Source organism: Pezoporus flaviventris, unplaced genomic scaffold (assembly GCF_033815535.1).
Source record: "Pezoporus flaviventris isolate CSIRO_AGI_PZ_B2104156 unplaced genomic scaffold, CSIRO_AGI_Pfla_v1 ptg000031l, whole genome shotgun sequence".
NCBI lineage: Eukaryota > Metazoa > Chordata > Aves > Psittaciformes > Psittacidae > Pezoporus > Pezoporus flaviventris.
Window position 1 is genome coordinate 58,661,775 of NW_026892579.1, and position 15,242 is coordinate 58,677,016.

Sequence of the window (15,242 nt, forward strand, 5' to 3'; positions counted from 1 at the left end):
TAGCTCCCATTGCAAAGCATTTCCCCAGATGAACTGAACCACAAGTGAGCAACAGTGAGATGGTGCAGTCCATGAGTCCGTGACTGATGGCACAAGGTACCATCCCTAGGAGAAAGGACACGGAAATGTTTGCCCAGACTGCTGGGCTTGGCAGGAGCGCAGAGTGCATGAGCCTGTATGAAAATGATGTTCTCAAATAAACTGATTAATAAAGAATTAATTAATAAAATAAATTAATAAGGGGTCTGTGGCGTTAGCAAACACTGAGCTGTATGGCAAACTGTATTTAAAAGCTGAATAGACTTTTTTTTACCTAAATCACACCCTTGGCAGGGAAAACAGTGGGGTGATGAAGAAATAACGAGAAAACAACCATGTATTCATGATAAAAAAGCAGAATTCCCGAAAAGCTCAATGGAAGACCTGGGTTCAAGGTGGCCCATGCACCAAAATCCAGTGTGTGGTGCTGGGGGTACCCCAAACCAGAGTTCCCCAGGTGATGGCTGGTGAATCATTTGCAAGGGATAGGTTATACCAGGAGGTGTCAGTGTCTCCTGCCTCTGCTCTGAGTGCTTGCCGGGGTTTTAAGGTAGGAGCTGCTCAGTTTGCAGCTGGGACTTGCGCTGGTGCTAGGATGTATTCAATGGAAAATAACCCCTGCTTTGAGCGGAGGAGTGGGACCAGCTTTCAACAGCAGCATGGTCCATGGAGCAGAGCAGCAGTGTTTAAAGTGGTCAGTAGGGGAATTCTGGCTTCTGTTTGGCTCTTCAAGCAGGACAGGGGTATATCCACATTCGTGCAAGTCCTGGTTTCACACCAAATGAAAGCCACCCCCAAAGAGGATGCTAGGAGCAAAACACTGTGCTCACGCTTCACTCATGCAGCCCAAGTACTGTGGTACCCTGCTGAAGTCAGGGTGATGGAAGGTTTGTAAAACCACAGTGCATCATCTCCCTGGAGGGTACTTACCCAAGGGTCCCCTCTCAGTCACATCTGGGGCAGTTCAGCTTCCCTGAGGTGGATGAAGACCCAAGTGAGGAACCTGGAACACAAACAGATTCAGAGCCAAAAGCGTTGTGTGGCCCTGGGAGCCCCCAGGGCTCAGCCTAGAGGACAGGCTGTGCCCAGCCTGGCACGCTGACGGTGTGGACACATCCATCAGCAAGGACGGAAGTCACGGCAGGGAAATAAAAGCAGACAAAGCGAGTCTGTGAACTGGAAATGCTTGATGGCATGTGATGGATGGGGTCTGCACTGCCAACCAGGAGAGCTTAGAGTGACCCTGCTTATGGTGGTGATGTGGGACCAAGCTTCCCTCCACAAGGAGAGCATCCCCAGGGCCTCATAAAGCTACAGTTCACCCTGGAGTTGTGCAGGAGCCAATCCTTCATTCTCTTAGGGGTTTGAAGGAAGTTTTGGGAGAATAACCGCGTTTCTTTCACAGGCACAGACTAGGGAAAAGGAGACTTTCACAGCACTCAGAAGCCTGGTTCCTACATGCAGGGAGAGCAGTGATGGAAACATCAAATCCCCCTGAAGTGCAGTGAGGGGCTGGGCAAGCATACACAGGGTTCATGCAACGTGATGGACACTCATTGCACACCCCAAAAGAGCTACATCAGCAGAGGACACCACTGTACGAGTACTGCTTTTTCTGCTTCCAGAGGAGACCTCTTTGGCAATTACAAGCAGGCCAGAGTGGGTGACCGGTGTCCACTTCAAGGGATAACAGCTCCTATGAAACCACACACAGAGTGTGTGTCTGTATGTGTCTCCTTTCACAGCTGTATCACAGTCATACCCTGATCTTTATGTTAAAGCAAATGACTCTGTGGACTTTATGCCAACACTTCAGGTTCTCTAATGTCTACACATCAACCTAGCCAGCTTCAGAGACCAGTGGGTTTACATTAGTTCATGCTTGCTAGTGGCTGGTGCAGCCTGTTTGCTGACAGCAATGCCATATGTTGTAGTGTAGCTCCCGCAAGCCTCATCTTACTGGGACCAGATGGGAAAACACAGGACTCATGTCCCAGGGGAGATGTCTGGGTGTGTGAGAACACCAGTTTCCCTGAGGCACACTGCTTTGTGCACGTCAGCATCCGAAGACCTCAACACAACATCAGCCTCCCTGCTCTCGTTTGAGTCCCAGGGGTTCAGGGGTTCCAGACCTTCACCCTCTCCTTCGCAGCATCTGCTCCTCTCAGATGGATGGTTCTAGATCGCAGGGGAGCACCAAGTGACAACATCCACTGCTGTGGGAGCTGCTGCCAGGGTGGTTTGAGTTTAATATATGCTGGTGGAAAAGCCAAACTCTGCCTGTGCAGTGAAACCTGGGAGGTTTAATGTAAAATCAGGCAAGGCAGCCATGGTCTGCCATCTATGCCAGAGTCTGGAGTGGCCAGTTTATCCTATGATCACTGCCACCAACCCCCATCTTTCTTCCTCCAGCATTGCCCAATTGCTATCCCCACCATTCCCTTCCCATGCAGCCTATGACCCAATTCCTTGCCTTTTGAGTGGCAAAATTGAACTCTGCCTACGCAGTTGAGGAACAACAAGCTTCGCCCAGACTTGTGCCTGTCCAGTGCTCAGAAATGATGCTCAGAAAGCCCCAAGGCTCAGACTTGTCCACCCAGCTTTGTTCTCCACCACTCCTCTTCGTGCCAAGTGTGGACATTATATTAATGTGGAGGACTCACAGCCCTGCAGGACTTACCATCAAGATGCCCTTTATGTAATTATTTCTTTTAGGGTCACTTAATAAGAAGCATTTTGCCATGTTTTATCTCGGTTGGATGCCTCGGTGGGACTGGAGGAGGTTTGCTCCTGCAGGGCGAGAGTCTCGCCCATGAGCCAGAGGCTCTCAGAAGTGGCTTTGGCTTTCTCAAAGTGAGCTGCTTGTGACTCACAAACTCGTGTCTTTTGTTCAGATGAGAGTGAGAGATAGAGGGAAGATGGGTAGGTGGGCAGACTGGTGCAGGTTCCATCCCTGCAAATTGCTTTAGCTAAACCAGGGATGTTGCTAGTGGGCTTTTGACATGCAGTTCCTGCCTGCTCCTCAGTTAACCCTTCCCTGGGGAGCAGAAAGTGAAGGGATTTAGTTTCCCCACCCGGACCAAAGCACAGTGCTAGGAAGATGAAGTGACCCATCTTGCTTGTGTGCCACTATGGCCTGCCAAGCAGCGTGACCATGCAGTGTGTACAGGGCTCCATCACGGCTCTCCGTATGGCTGGGGACCTCTGGGTTTGTCTAGAAACCCTTTACCAATACCTGTAGCATTTCCCACCAACCTTTCCATGTGCCTGAGATCTGGAGGAGGAAACTCCACGTGCAGTTATCAGTCAGCTGCAGGGAGGGCTAAGGAAGGAGCCAGCAGCAAGAAGGTGGGTAAAACTGTCCATGTCCTCTTCATGCTGGATACCTGCTTCACACATGGTGGGTGATAAGCTCCCAGGAAGTGATTTCTGAATACGCACAAGGCTAAAGGGGAATTGCTGTATTGCTGCTGGTTACGAGAGCCAAGGGTACAGTTACACACCTTGTTCCCATGGTTTAAGTACCAGAAACTTGAATTTCACTGAATGCATTTGGTGAAAGCTGTGTTCGCCACTGAGGCTCCTGATACAATGACAGGAGAAGCTCCTGAGATACTTGTGGGGTTTTCACTTCTGGAATTGATTTATCTGGTGCTAATAAAAGTCTAAGCATAGATTCAGAAGCTCCCTCACTGCCAGTCAGAATACATATCCATCAAGCCCATGTCCTGGGGAAGGGCTCAGGGTCCTCAATACAGTATTTCACATTACCCTATGTGCATGCAGGTGCTCTCACACAAACTGACACATCCCTTCTTGTTTGTCTGGTTCAGCCTCTTGTGAAATACCTCCACCAGATTCTGTGCATTTTCAGCTCAATTGCTCTGCATGTAATTACCCAATCTTGCTAAAGCTGTTTGAATGTGTTTAGCCAATGTAATTATCCAATAATAGAGCTGGTCCAGAAATTGAAAGCAACAGAAAGGAAAAGAGGGAGGAAAAGAGAAAATAGAGGCATTTGCATCAGATCTCTTTTTCTTTATTACTTTCCACATTTGACAGAATGGGGGGAACAGTTGTCTGAAGCTGGAAAAAGACTGGTTTCAAAGTGCAAAAAACCCCAACCCTGCCTCATCATCAGAATTCATTCCTGGAAAACAGTTTTCTGCCTAAAAGTGCTGATCCAGGGAAGATTTTTTGCTGTTTTCCCTGCAGTCCTCTTTAGTCACTCAGAAGCACATGGAGATGGTGTCATCTTGTTCCACATGAGCGGGATCAACCGTGGTCAATGTCCCGTGAAGAAAAATGCATCCAGAACCTGCTGGAGCTGGCTGGTGATGCTCTCCTGTGAAAGACACTGATCCCTGGTGATCACTTTGTGTTCCCTGAGGAATTATCCAGGGATGAAGCAGGAACCTTGCTCCAGGCTGCATCAAAGTGCTGCTTTGTGCTCAGCAGCACCCCAAAGGTTTGCACCCTTCTTCATCCGAAGTAGTCTTTCCAAGAGCATCATGTGGTCACTGCCTTAGCCTTTGCTGAGGTCTCAATCCCTTTCTTTGGTAGCTCTTCACCATTTTCGGCACCACATGAGCAGGCATGTTAAACCTTCAGACACCAAACCAACACAACTCTCCCAGCACACTAATGGAGGTTATAAGCCAGCTGAACAAGTCGAGGCTTACTTCTGGGCATTCGCTTTTCATTCTTCATCTGACTAATTAAGCAAGAAACCTGGCTCGTAAATTAATATGATTAAAAGAATTGAAGCAGTGTAGAATGCACCCTTAACTGTGCAGATCATAGGTCACTCCATCTGTACATGTTTGCTTAGCCCACTCAGGACAAAGTCCTGCCATTTGAGCATTGAATTGTCAACTCTTCGTTTTTCATGGTTCACTGCTTGCAAGACCACAGATTGAGAGGCCAAATCCTGCCCCATCCTGCCTCACTGAACTGAATCAACAAGCTGGGCAAGCATGATGCCAAGGGTGGGATGTGGCTGTGCCTGGCCGCTCGTGCTGCACTTTGGATTGAGCAGAAGTAGAAGGCAGCAGTGTTTTACCACAGAGGAATTTCCTGCCTTGCAAGACCCACGGTACCAACCTCCTGTCCCCGTCAGCTTTGCCTTGTCAGCTCAGGCTGGATCCCACAGTCTGGCTGTTTCCAACTTGGATCAAGGGGCAGCCAGTCTCCGATCATGGAGCTCACGGAGGTAGTTCATCCTTGTGCAGGTCCTGGGGTGCCCTGGCTGCTCCCCTTTCTTCCTGCTAAGCACCATATCGTTAGGGGAGCGAACACCATCCAACCACCACTTGCATGAATGTGCTGCAGCACTGTAGCTATCTGATCTCTTTCTGGCAGCACGCATGGTCCCGTGGAGGTGAATTGATAAGAATACAACCATTTAGTTTTGGGGAGATCAAAGTGACCTGCAATCCCATCTCAGCCGTGCATCTTCTGGTCGTGCTGGGGTGAAAATGCCATGAGGCTTTTGCAGGCAGGTCTCTAACCCCTTTGTTAACTGGACACAGTGCATCTCACCTGCCTCACTAGGAGCTGTGCTCCTGCACAGGTAAGTCAGGATTCGGGATGGATGCAGGGAAGGGCAAACCTCCAATCACCAGTGTTTTACTTGCCCCTAGGGTGTAGGTGAGACAAAGCATCTGCTGGCTTAAAGTGGATATTGTTACTGGAATTTGGGATGCCTTTCGGATTAAGCATCATGCAGCACTCACAAGGCTCCACTTAGCTGACATGCCTGAGCTCTGCCTGGAAATCTGATTTCCCTGTCATTACTTCTAAAGCTGTCTTTGCCTCTCCTTCTTTCTCTTCTGATTCTTTTAATCCTGGCCAGTTGTAACATGCACCTCCCTGTTATGTTCTTCAGATGTCCTGCTCTGTTTTCACTTGAACTAAGTAATTCTCTGTGCTCTTTTCTCCCCTTTTCCCAGTATTGGCTCTTTCCCCAAATTCCTGGCACAGCCAGTTTGTTTTCTATGGTTTTGCTTCAGCTGAGCTCGGTTATTGAATGTACTTTCTTCTTTCCAGAGGCTCCTGGTCCAGCCCCTGGGCTGTTTTTCCAATACATTGAGTGTTTCCATGTCTTTTCTCTCCCCAACTCCGAGAAGATTTAGTTTTATCCTTTAAAAAAGTAGCAGTAACCTTTTACATCTCTGCTTCTGGCCTGTTGCATTTAATGGTGCTATGCATGGGTACCTATTTGCCTACCTGTTGATTCCTTCATAACTTGAACCCCTTGGCCAAATTTAATGAGAGGGGATAGAGTTTAGGGGCTCAAGGGCTTCACGTTCTGAAAAGCCTCATGCATATGTGTGAGTGAGGAGACAAGAAAGATGCTCTGAGTTTTCTAGCCAAAGGTCCACATCTATACTGTGGGTTTTTGGGGGAAGCTCAAAAATATGACCCAAGGGCTCCAGATCCAAAGGCAAATGGAGAACATGCACTTAATTTTCCTTTAAACCCTGTGGGTTTTGAACCATTAAAGCCTCATGACTTTGGAGAGACTGGACCCACAACTTTAAAACCCTTGGGTGTGAAAACAGTTGGGTTGGAGTCTCCCTGCAGCCAAGAGTAGTCAGGCAGAGTCTGTGCAGCATCTACCACTACAGGGTTCCCACCAGGTTGTGCCATGCAGGGAGGGACTGAATCGGGTCCAAATAAGTGATAGTTAAGGGCATGGTAATCTCATAAGCGTCACCTTATGAGTGATAAGGGGATAGCCTGGCACTTGGAGGCATTTCTCAGGGGCTTTGCTCCTTGGATGGTGCCCCTTGGCTAGGGTTTGTCCCACAGGCACTCGTCCCAAGCAGCTCAAAGGAGATAAAAAGCTGAGATGGGGAAAAAGAAAGAAATGGAAGAGCAGGCAGGAGAAGAAGACAGAAACCAGGAGACAGAGAGCAGGAAACAGCTCTCTTGTCTCTCGGAACAGGTAACAGCTGACTCAGAGCAAAATATTCCCATTTGAAGACCAAAAAGCTTCTGTAGCCGCAGCCTCTTGCATGCACAGACCCTGCACAAGCAGGCGGCATGGAGAAGCTCAGCACTGCTCCTTGCTGAGGAGCACAGCTGAAGACAGCCACATTTGCTTCCTTCAAGAGTTCAAGTCACTCCCTATAAGGTCTGGTAATTCCAGGGTGTGCATTTGTCTTCCTTCCTAACTGTATTTGGCTGCACTATGGGTGTTTTACCTACAGTTCCCACACGAAGTAACCCAGCTTCTCCCTTCCTGCAGACAGCTATTTACAGGATTTGAATGGGTAGGTCCGAAATGACTCCATGTCCAGAATCACCACTGCCAAAGGAAGGAGACAGGGGTCTTTGCAAAGGGCTTTAACAATCTCCCTGTTGCTCTGGCTGGCAGCTTTCGGCATGCATCCCACATTCTTCACTAGCCCTTTCCTTAGCAATGAATAGGCTTTTAGTGCGCTTTCATAATGGTTTCTTTTCCTGTGGCACTCAGAAAAAGCTTTCAGCCTGCTCCAGCTGCCTCCTCTGCTGCCTCTCCTTATCCACAAGAAAGATGTGGTGGCTCTGCTCAGCATATCCTCTGCCACTAACAGGGCCACTCTTTCACCTCTGAGAAGAGGTGGCGTGTGAGCAAGGGGTGGAAGATGGCTTTGCTCTGCTCATGCTTCTTAAAGCTCCTTTGCAAGCTGGGGGTTACAAGGCTGAGTTAGGACCTCTTCACCCCTCACCAAGAAGCACACGTGCCCTGCGCTCAGCATGCAGGATCCCCATGCAGGATCAGGGGGCTTCAGCCTGGGCTCTGTGGCTGCACCGTGCCACAGACTGAACTTGCACTCCCTGGATGTAACTTTTCAGGTTATATGGATATATGTAAGGATATAAGGAGGAAGTTCTTTACTGTAAGAGTGGTGAGGCACTGGAATGGGTTGCCCAAATAAGTGGTAAATGCCCCATTCCTGGCAGTGTTCAAGGCCAGGTTGGACAGAGCCTTGGGTTACATGGTCTAGGGTGAGCCATCCCTGCCCATGGCAGGGAGGTTGAAATGAGATGATCTTAAGGTCCTTTCCAACCCTAACTGTTCCATGATTCTATCATTGTGTGCAGGAGGTCTTGGCTCTGGTTTGAGGCAGATGGAAAGTGCATGCTCCTCCTGCTTGTTTGCCTCATCTTAATTCCCATCAGGGCTGTTATTCCAAAGCCTGCAGTGACAGGACTCGTGCACAGCCACAGCAGTGTGTAATCTACTCCACATGTTCTTCAGCTTTTTCTCCTAGATTTCATAACGATGCTGATTAATTAGGGATCCAGAGTTGCTTTAGTTCAGGCTAATAAAAGGACTTTTGGAGCTTGCAGCAGTTATCTCAGATACCTACATCATCAGGTACTTTAACCACCCTTGAACATTGTACAATAGATGTAAGCTGAGATTTCAAAGGCTTTGAGATCAGTGAGAATGACAACTCCCAGAAAAGCATTCAGTACCTGTGTACTTGTCTGGCTCTGGCTAAGAAATGCCTCTGAAACTGTGGACTTCAGCAGCAAAAGCTCATTTTCCTTGAGGCAAACATGACGTGAGGAAAGGGGCAGAGTGGCAATGCAGCACGCTGCTGTCATGTATCAAGAATTGAAGGTTATTTTCATACTAACCTGCGGTCTCTCCTCTGGTTTTGCCCATTCTCTTCACTTGAGGGGTTTTATTTGTGGCAGAGGAAAGCACTGAGTATGTGTTTACCATTTCCCTTATGCATATGTGACTCCCAGACACCTCCACTTGTTTCTATATATTGTTTCAGGATTAAAGAGAAAATCTATACACACACACACACATCCCCCTCTGATATTGAGACAACTACTTTGTGATTCACACGGAGTGTTGGGACAACGGTAGGCATGAGGTAAGTTTTAGCCTGGCTCCTAAAGAATTGTACAGTGGCACATGGCCTGGGAGATGTGTCCCTGTGTAGCTCCTTATGTCCGTCCCTCACTGATAGCTCTTGATTTGAGATCTCACAGGCAGCGTATTTCTATGAGTTTCATAGAAACAGGCAGGTTGGCTGAAGAGAGACCTCCACTGAGGAGCAGAGGATTCACAGCCCTGGAGACCTACCATCTCATTAGATGGGTTGGTTTGGGGCATCTCCTGGGCCTGAATGCCGAATTCCATTCATCACAAAGGAGGGAATTGCACTCGGTGGCTGAACAGCCGCCTCGGAGGACAGAGGCAAAGAAGCTGTAACACCTCCTGAAATCTGTGCTTCACACATACAGCAAACACAGCAAGTTTACGGTGGTTTGGGACTTTACACATCTGGTTAATACGCTCACTTGGTGAACCAACCATGTCAGAACACATCACTGGCCAGGTGCCATCTTCTGCAGTAGGTCAGATGCAGCCCTGGTAACTACCTGCCTCTTACTGCCCTAAAGGAGATTTACACACCCCGGGGGGCTCGGCATAAATGACCAAGTACTTTTTTCTTCAACAGCCCCCTCTTACACCAAGCAGGTGAAAACTTCATGTTTCAGGGAGGGGGAGAGGGCTCTGCACTGGCCACTGACATAGATGTTATTTCGGATACCCCGATGATGAAGTCTAGCTCTTACAGAAACACAGCATCTGACTCAGGCAAAGTGGTGCATGGCTAAAATAGCAGTCTGAGAAATGGAAGTGTCTGCTTTCTCCTCTGTGCTTTTACTCCTGTTACAGCATTGCAACAACACCCACACATACACACAGAGCAATCGCTCTTTGCTCCAGGCTGGTTACTTTTCTCTCTAATCATGCACAGCCATCAGGGGCCTTATAATAACTGGCTGTGCTTGAATCTGCAGCCACGGACCTTGGCAGCAGTGTTAGTGCTCAGTGTCAAGAAGGGAATCAACTTCTCTGGTTTTAACACCCTGCCTTTGGTAAACTCTGCTGCTTTGGCTGTAGCTGGCAGGGAAGAGAGGAGTTTCCACCTATCATCAATCTGTGCCACTCTCTTGTGCTCTGGTCTCAAGGGGTACAGAGGGACCAGGAAAGGTGTAGAGGGTGCCAAAGCATGCAGGGAGCTCTGTATGGGACTAACAATGTCTCTGGGTCCAAAAAGCCCGCAGACAAATCTGCAGGAAGAAATTGCATAGAAGGCTTTTAAATCCCATGGACTGCACCTGGAAACTGCTGGGCTGCAGATCATTGGATACTTAGAAAGTATTCTTGGAAAATACCTCGTGTTCTTGCTTGGCTTATGATGTTCTTCCTTTGCAGTGTGACTGCTCTTAGGACATTTTGCTGCTCTTTCTGCATGGCCCCAGGGATCTCTAGAGCTGCAGGTACTTCTTAGACCTGTTTGATGCACGTGTATGCTCCCATAGCACCACTGACAGTGTCTTGGAGCAAGCTGGGGGCATGGGAAGACACCCTCACAGGCCAGTGGGCAAAGGGCAGCTGCACGGTCCCCTGCATTCCCTGGCAGAAGCTTTACCCCTCCTGCTCGCTGTCATCCCAGTTTACTGTCACCCATAAGCAGGGATACAGTATTCATTGTCATGCCGTAATCAGGGATAAAATGTGTAAGGACAGAGATTCCCCTTGCTGCTTCTAGCCACTGAATCACAAGTAATGTTCAGAAATTACTCACGCTTTGTTCTCTCCCTAACGTAGCTTTTTATAGCCTACTCCATACAGCTGATGTAAATCAAGGCATGCTCTGCTTGTGTGTTAATCCCTGAATGCCAGGGAAATCCTCAGCTGTCTCACTTACCCGTCTCCTGCCACCAGCGAGGTGCTTTATCAACCCACAACCATGGGAGAAATCAGCAGGCAGTGCTGCTTGGAGCAGTTGCAAGTTCTTCATTCAAGAATGCTTCCCATAGTGGAAACCCTCCCGTTGTTTCCCTGGCTTCTCCAGTAGCAAAGCTTCACCATAGGAGGAGATCACGCAGCTTGTTTGCAGAGCAGCACGGCTTGTTTTGAAAAGCCTGACCCTGCATTTTCCCCACCAGCTAGAGGCAATGCCCCCTGCTAGGGCAGGGCATGTGACACGTCCAAGACCTCGAACATCTGCACTTGTTCTTGCCCTTTTTTCCTGCTTTTCCCTCAAAGAAAATCCCAAGGAGACCCTACAAAGGAGGAAATGGCATTCCTTTGGGGAGGCGAGTCAGGGCCCTTCTTTTCCAGCATGTACCAATTTGTTTTTCTTCATGTATGTACATTATTATGGTATCCAAAAAGGGGACAACACACCCAGTTTTAAATTTACTCCTGTCTCAATTTGACTTTGTTTCCAAAGCCATTCAAAGGAGCTTTATGGTAAGCAAGGTACTTGTGTGGGGGGGTTATTCTATATTATTCGTCTTCATGCTGTCGAACTGCACATGCTTTTGGAGGATAAAGTTAAACATTTACCCTGGGTCAACCACCCCTGGATGCAGAGTTTATGTTTTGCTGGAGTTTGGGCAAACAAAGTGGCATTTGCTACATTCCTTGCCTGCCTCTGCTATTAGACAATGCACTCACCAAGGCCTTTATTTGGTTTTACATCCTCAGAATAGTTTCAATCAATCAGTTGTGAGGACTTCCCTAGCCTGGAGAGATGGTGAATCCACGTGTGGCATTGTATTTGGGACTGGGTTATTGTGGTTCCTAGACAGGAAACTATGTGCAGCAGGACCTGAGGACTGTTCTTGGGAGCTGTCATCACTGAGGGCCAGGGGGTTTTGGATGTCCTTATTGTGGTTTTGGATGTCCTGAAATCACGCTCATCCCAATAATCCAGGTGGCTGGTCCTGCTGGTCAGGGGGAATGGGAAGAGCTAAGGAGCACACTTCATGTACTTCCCAGAGGCAGGCAGAGAGCACTTCAGCAATGGGGATGGAGCCTGTTCAAATTGTTTGGCATCCCAGGCGCAACAAAGTCTTCCTGCCAAGCTAAAGTCTGCATACCAAGGAAGTGCTCTAGCCAGCCAGCCTCAGCCAGCGTGCTATGGCTCTTCCGAGGACTCAATCTGGCCTGTGGGAAAACAAGGTCTCTCCCACATGCTTTTCATGTATTCTCCTCAGAAAAAGGCCACTCTGTAATACAGCCCCTGAGGATACTGCAGGCTGCCCAGGACATCTCCCTCGGGGTGTTTGGGAGCACCTTTATTCAAGCTTCTCTCAAACACACAAAGATCAATCTCACCTCCTTCCTGCCCTGGTCCCTTTCATCTTTCTCCCTCTGCCTCCCACTATGGCTTTCAGGCATCAGTCTTCCAACTACTTCAAAGCAGTCACGAGAGATGAGCTGATTGATGTTCTCATTCAAAGCCTACAGAGGTTTCTGGTAGCTGTCCCAAGAAGAGGGGGTAAACAGTGGCCGGACCCAGGGAAGCTCCTGAAAGCTGCAGATGACCTTGCTGGTCTTACAAAGAAGGAGACAGCGGCAGAAGGACCGAGGGAAGCAGAGGTGGCACTGTGGGTGTTCGCTGCGCTCCTGCTGCACGCAGCTGGTATGTGTGCCCAAGGGCTACTCTAACCTGTGCCGAAATGGCATGTACCAGATGAAACAGCGCTTTGAAAGCCGCCTTCTCCTCCCCTAGCAAAGAAACTCAGCTCTGATTTCTTTCAGACTTTGTGTTGACCTTCCTCAGGTGTGGAAAACCTTCTCTTCTGTTTCTTACGGGCTTTTTCCACCCTCTGGAACCAATGTCACTGGAGCTCTTTTGTGCCAGCAGCATAATGTGTGTTGATGTGACTGTATGAGTGACAGAGAAAACACCCACCAGATGAGTTTATTATCATCATAGATTATCAAAAGTTAAGGGTGTAGCAGTTACTTCTTTATGTCATGGGCTTTGCTCTCTCGGAAGTATTTGTTACATATAGTCTATTATACTTGTACTTCATGGTAGTACGTAACAATACCTAACATATGCAGTAGAACAGATAGATGCTGTGTAGCAATGTAAGGTGGATTCTACTTTTTTCCTTCCCCAAAACCAAAAATCACAAGGCAGAAGCTGTCATTAATACTTTCATTTCTGGCTGAGATGAGCAGCACTGTCCAGCAAGCGGTTAAATCTGACTTTCTCCAAGATCACAGCTGTTGCTATCTAGAGGTTTGATGTTATTACAGAGGCCACCATGAAGTTCAGAGCTAGCTCCAGATGTGGATGTCCTCAGGGCCAGGGTACATTTATATTTTGGAGGTCAAAGCGGAAAGAAGTAGGATACAGTTTGAATGCCAGGATCTCCTCTGAGGAACAGAAAATCATCCTGAGTTTGTAATGTTGGGTGAGTTGAATACATACAGAAGTCACAGAGGGATGAAAATAGTGATTTGCTACGGTATTGCCTGGTTTTGTGAGACCTGCATTATAAGTCAGTGATGGGGGTGTCACACAATGGAAACTGCCTGAAACCTGGGTATCCTTAACCAGCTGTCTAGGTCTTCTCCACACTCAATGGAGCATGGGAATTTCATGTCATCTGCCTCAGATGCACCTTTTAGAAGGTGGGGGGGTGTGACCTTCCATATATGTCTATTGACTATGGAAAAAGCAAGAATTAGACATTAAATTTCTAGGTGGCAACAGTCAGCTTACAGAGATCCCATCCTAAGTGTCTATCCCACTGATCTGCAGCAAGACTGTGGTAAAAGTTAACAGTGGGAATGGATGAGCAGCAGGAAAAAGGCATTGTAAGCCTGTCCTTGGATAGATCTTGGTATCCACTCAACAAAGCAGGACCTTTTCTAAGGGAAAAAGCTCAAATTAAGTCCTGTGCTCTGCTTGCTTGGTGCTCCAATGTAGAGGGGAAGGACCTAATTCCCTTACAGCATCAAGATCTTTCCATTCCCTTCACTGAGGTGGAATTTCAAATACCCACCTGCCATGGTTTAACCCCAGACAACAACTAAGGCTCTTCCACTCCCCTGCAGTGGCACGGGGAACAGAATCGGAAGGGTAAAAGTGAGAAAACTCATAGTTTGAGATAAAGGCAGTTTAATAGGAAAAGCAAAAGCTGCACACACAAGCAAAGCCAAACAAGGAATTCATTCCCTATTTCCCATCAGCAAGCAGGTATTCAGCCATCTCCAGGACTGGGAGATGAGACAGGAGAAATGGTGTGTTGCATGGAGCTATTGGGCATCTAAGTCAGCTCAGGTCGAGTCACTGCTGGACTTGCACTGCTTCTCGGAAGACTTGTCCTTCACTGATTTTAGTGGCTCCTGCCATAGTAATTCCTATAACATGCAACTAAAATCAAGGTTCCAGCAATTTAAAGGTATTTCCATTACAGTCTTCACCTCTGGTCCCTTTGCACCAGAGCATAGGGTTTAACATTGCAGTGAACTCCTCCCCTTGCCTCCGCTCCAGCTTGGACTTCCTCACAGACTGCAGTCCCTTAGGGCTGTACCTGCTCCAAATGGAACCTTATCTATGAACCGTGGTCTCTCCAGGGGTGTACCTGCTGTGGCACAGACCCATTCACTGCCACAGTCCTTTCAGAAGTAGACCTGCTCAAAACATGGCCTTACCCATGGCCCTTCAGGGGTATACCTGCTCTGTCATGGGCTTATCCATTGCCACATGCTTTAAGATGCTCCAGCATGACCTCATGCACAGCCACTGATGCTTCAGAGTGTACCTGCTGCAGCATGGGCTTATCCATGGCCACTGATACTTCAAGGTGTGCCTTCTCCACCATGGACTTGGGCCATAATCCCTTCAGAGGTATACCTGCTATAGCAGATATAGCCACAGCCTTTGAGATGTACCTGCTGTAGCATGTCTTATCCACTGACACTGATGCTTTCGTGGTGTCCTGGTCCCGCATGGACTCATCCTCAGGTCACAATCCCTTCAACTTGAGCTCACACTGGACTTCCAGCCTATCCAGTACAGCAGCACAGAAGCAGCAGCAAGGCCACAGCTGTCTGCCAGCCCGGGCACATCACCACTGCTGTTATCAAAACGCCACCATGCACAGCAGAGTAAGGTGATAAGCAGCACTGCACTACAGGAAGCAGTGGAAGTGAAACCAGTGAGCTCCAGACTCTGACAGACAGCAAGGCAAGCAAGTCCCATGGCTTTCAACTAACAGCTAAACAACAACAACAGCTACAAATTCAATCTACAACATTCCAATCAAATCTGCTGTGATCTTGAACCCTTCATGCCCCCCACTGAGCACCAAAATGGACTGTCATGTTTCAACCCCAGCCAGCAGCTAAGCCCCACACAGTTTTTCTT

General features: G+C 48.2%; 1 long non-coding RNA gene across 1 annotated transcript in view; it reads left to right on the forward strand.

The window, feature by feature from the left end:
* The window catches only part of LOC133273243 (uncharacterized), a 168,973-nt gene that overhangs the window by 70,433 nt on the left and 83,298 nt on the right, over positions 1–15,242 (forward strand). The window lies entirely within an intron of this gene.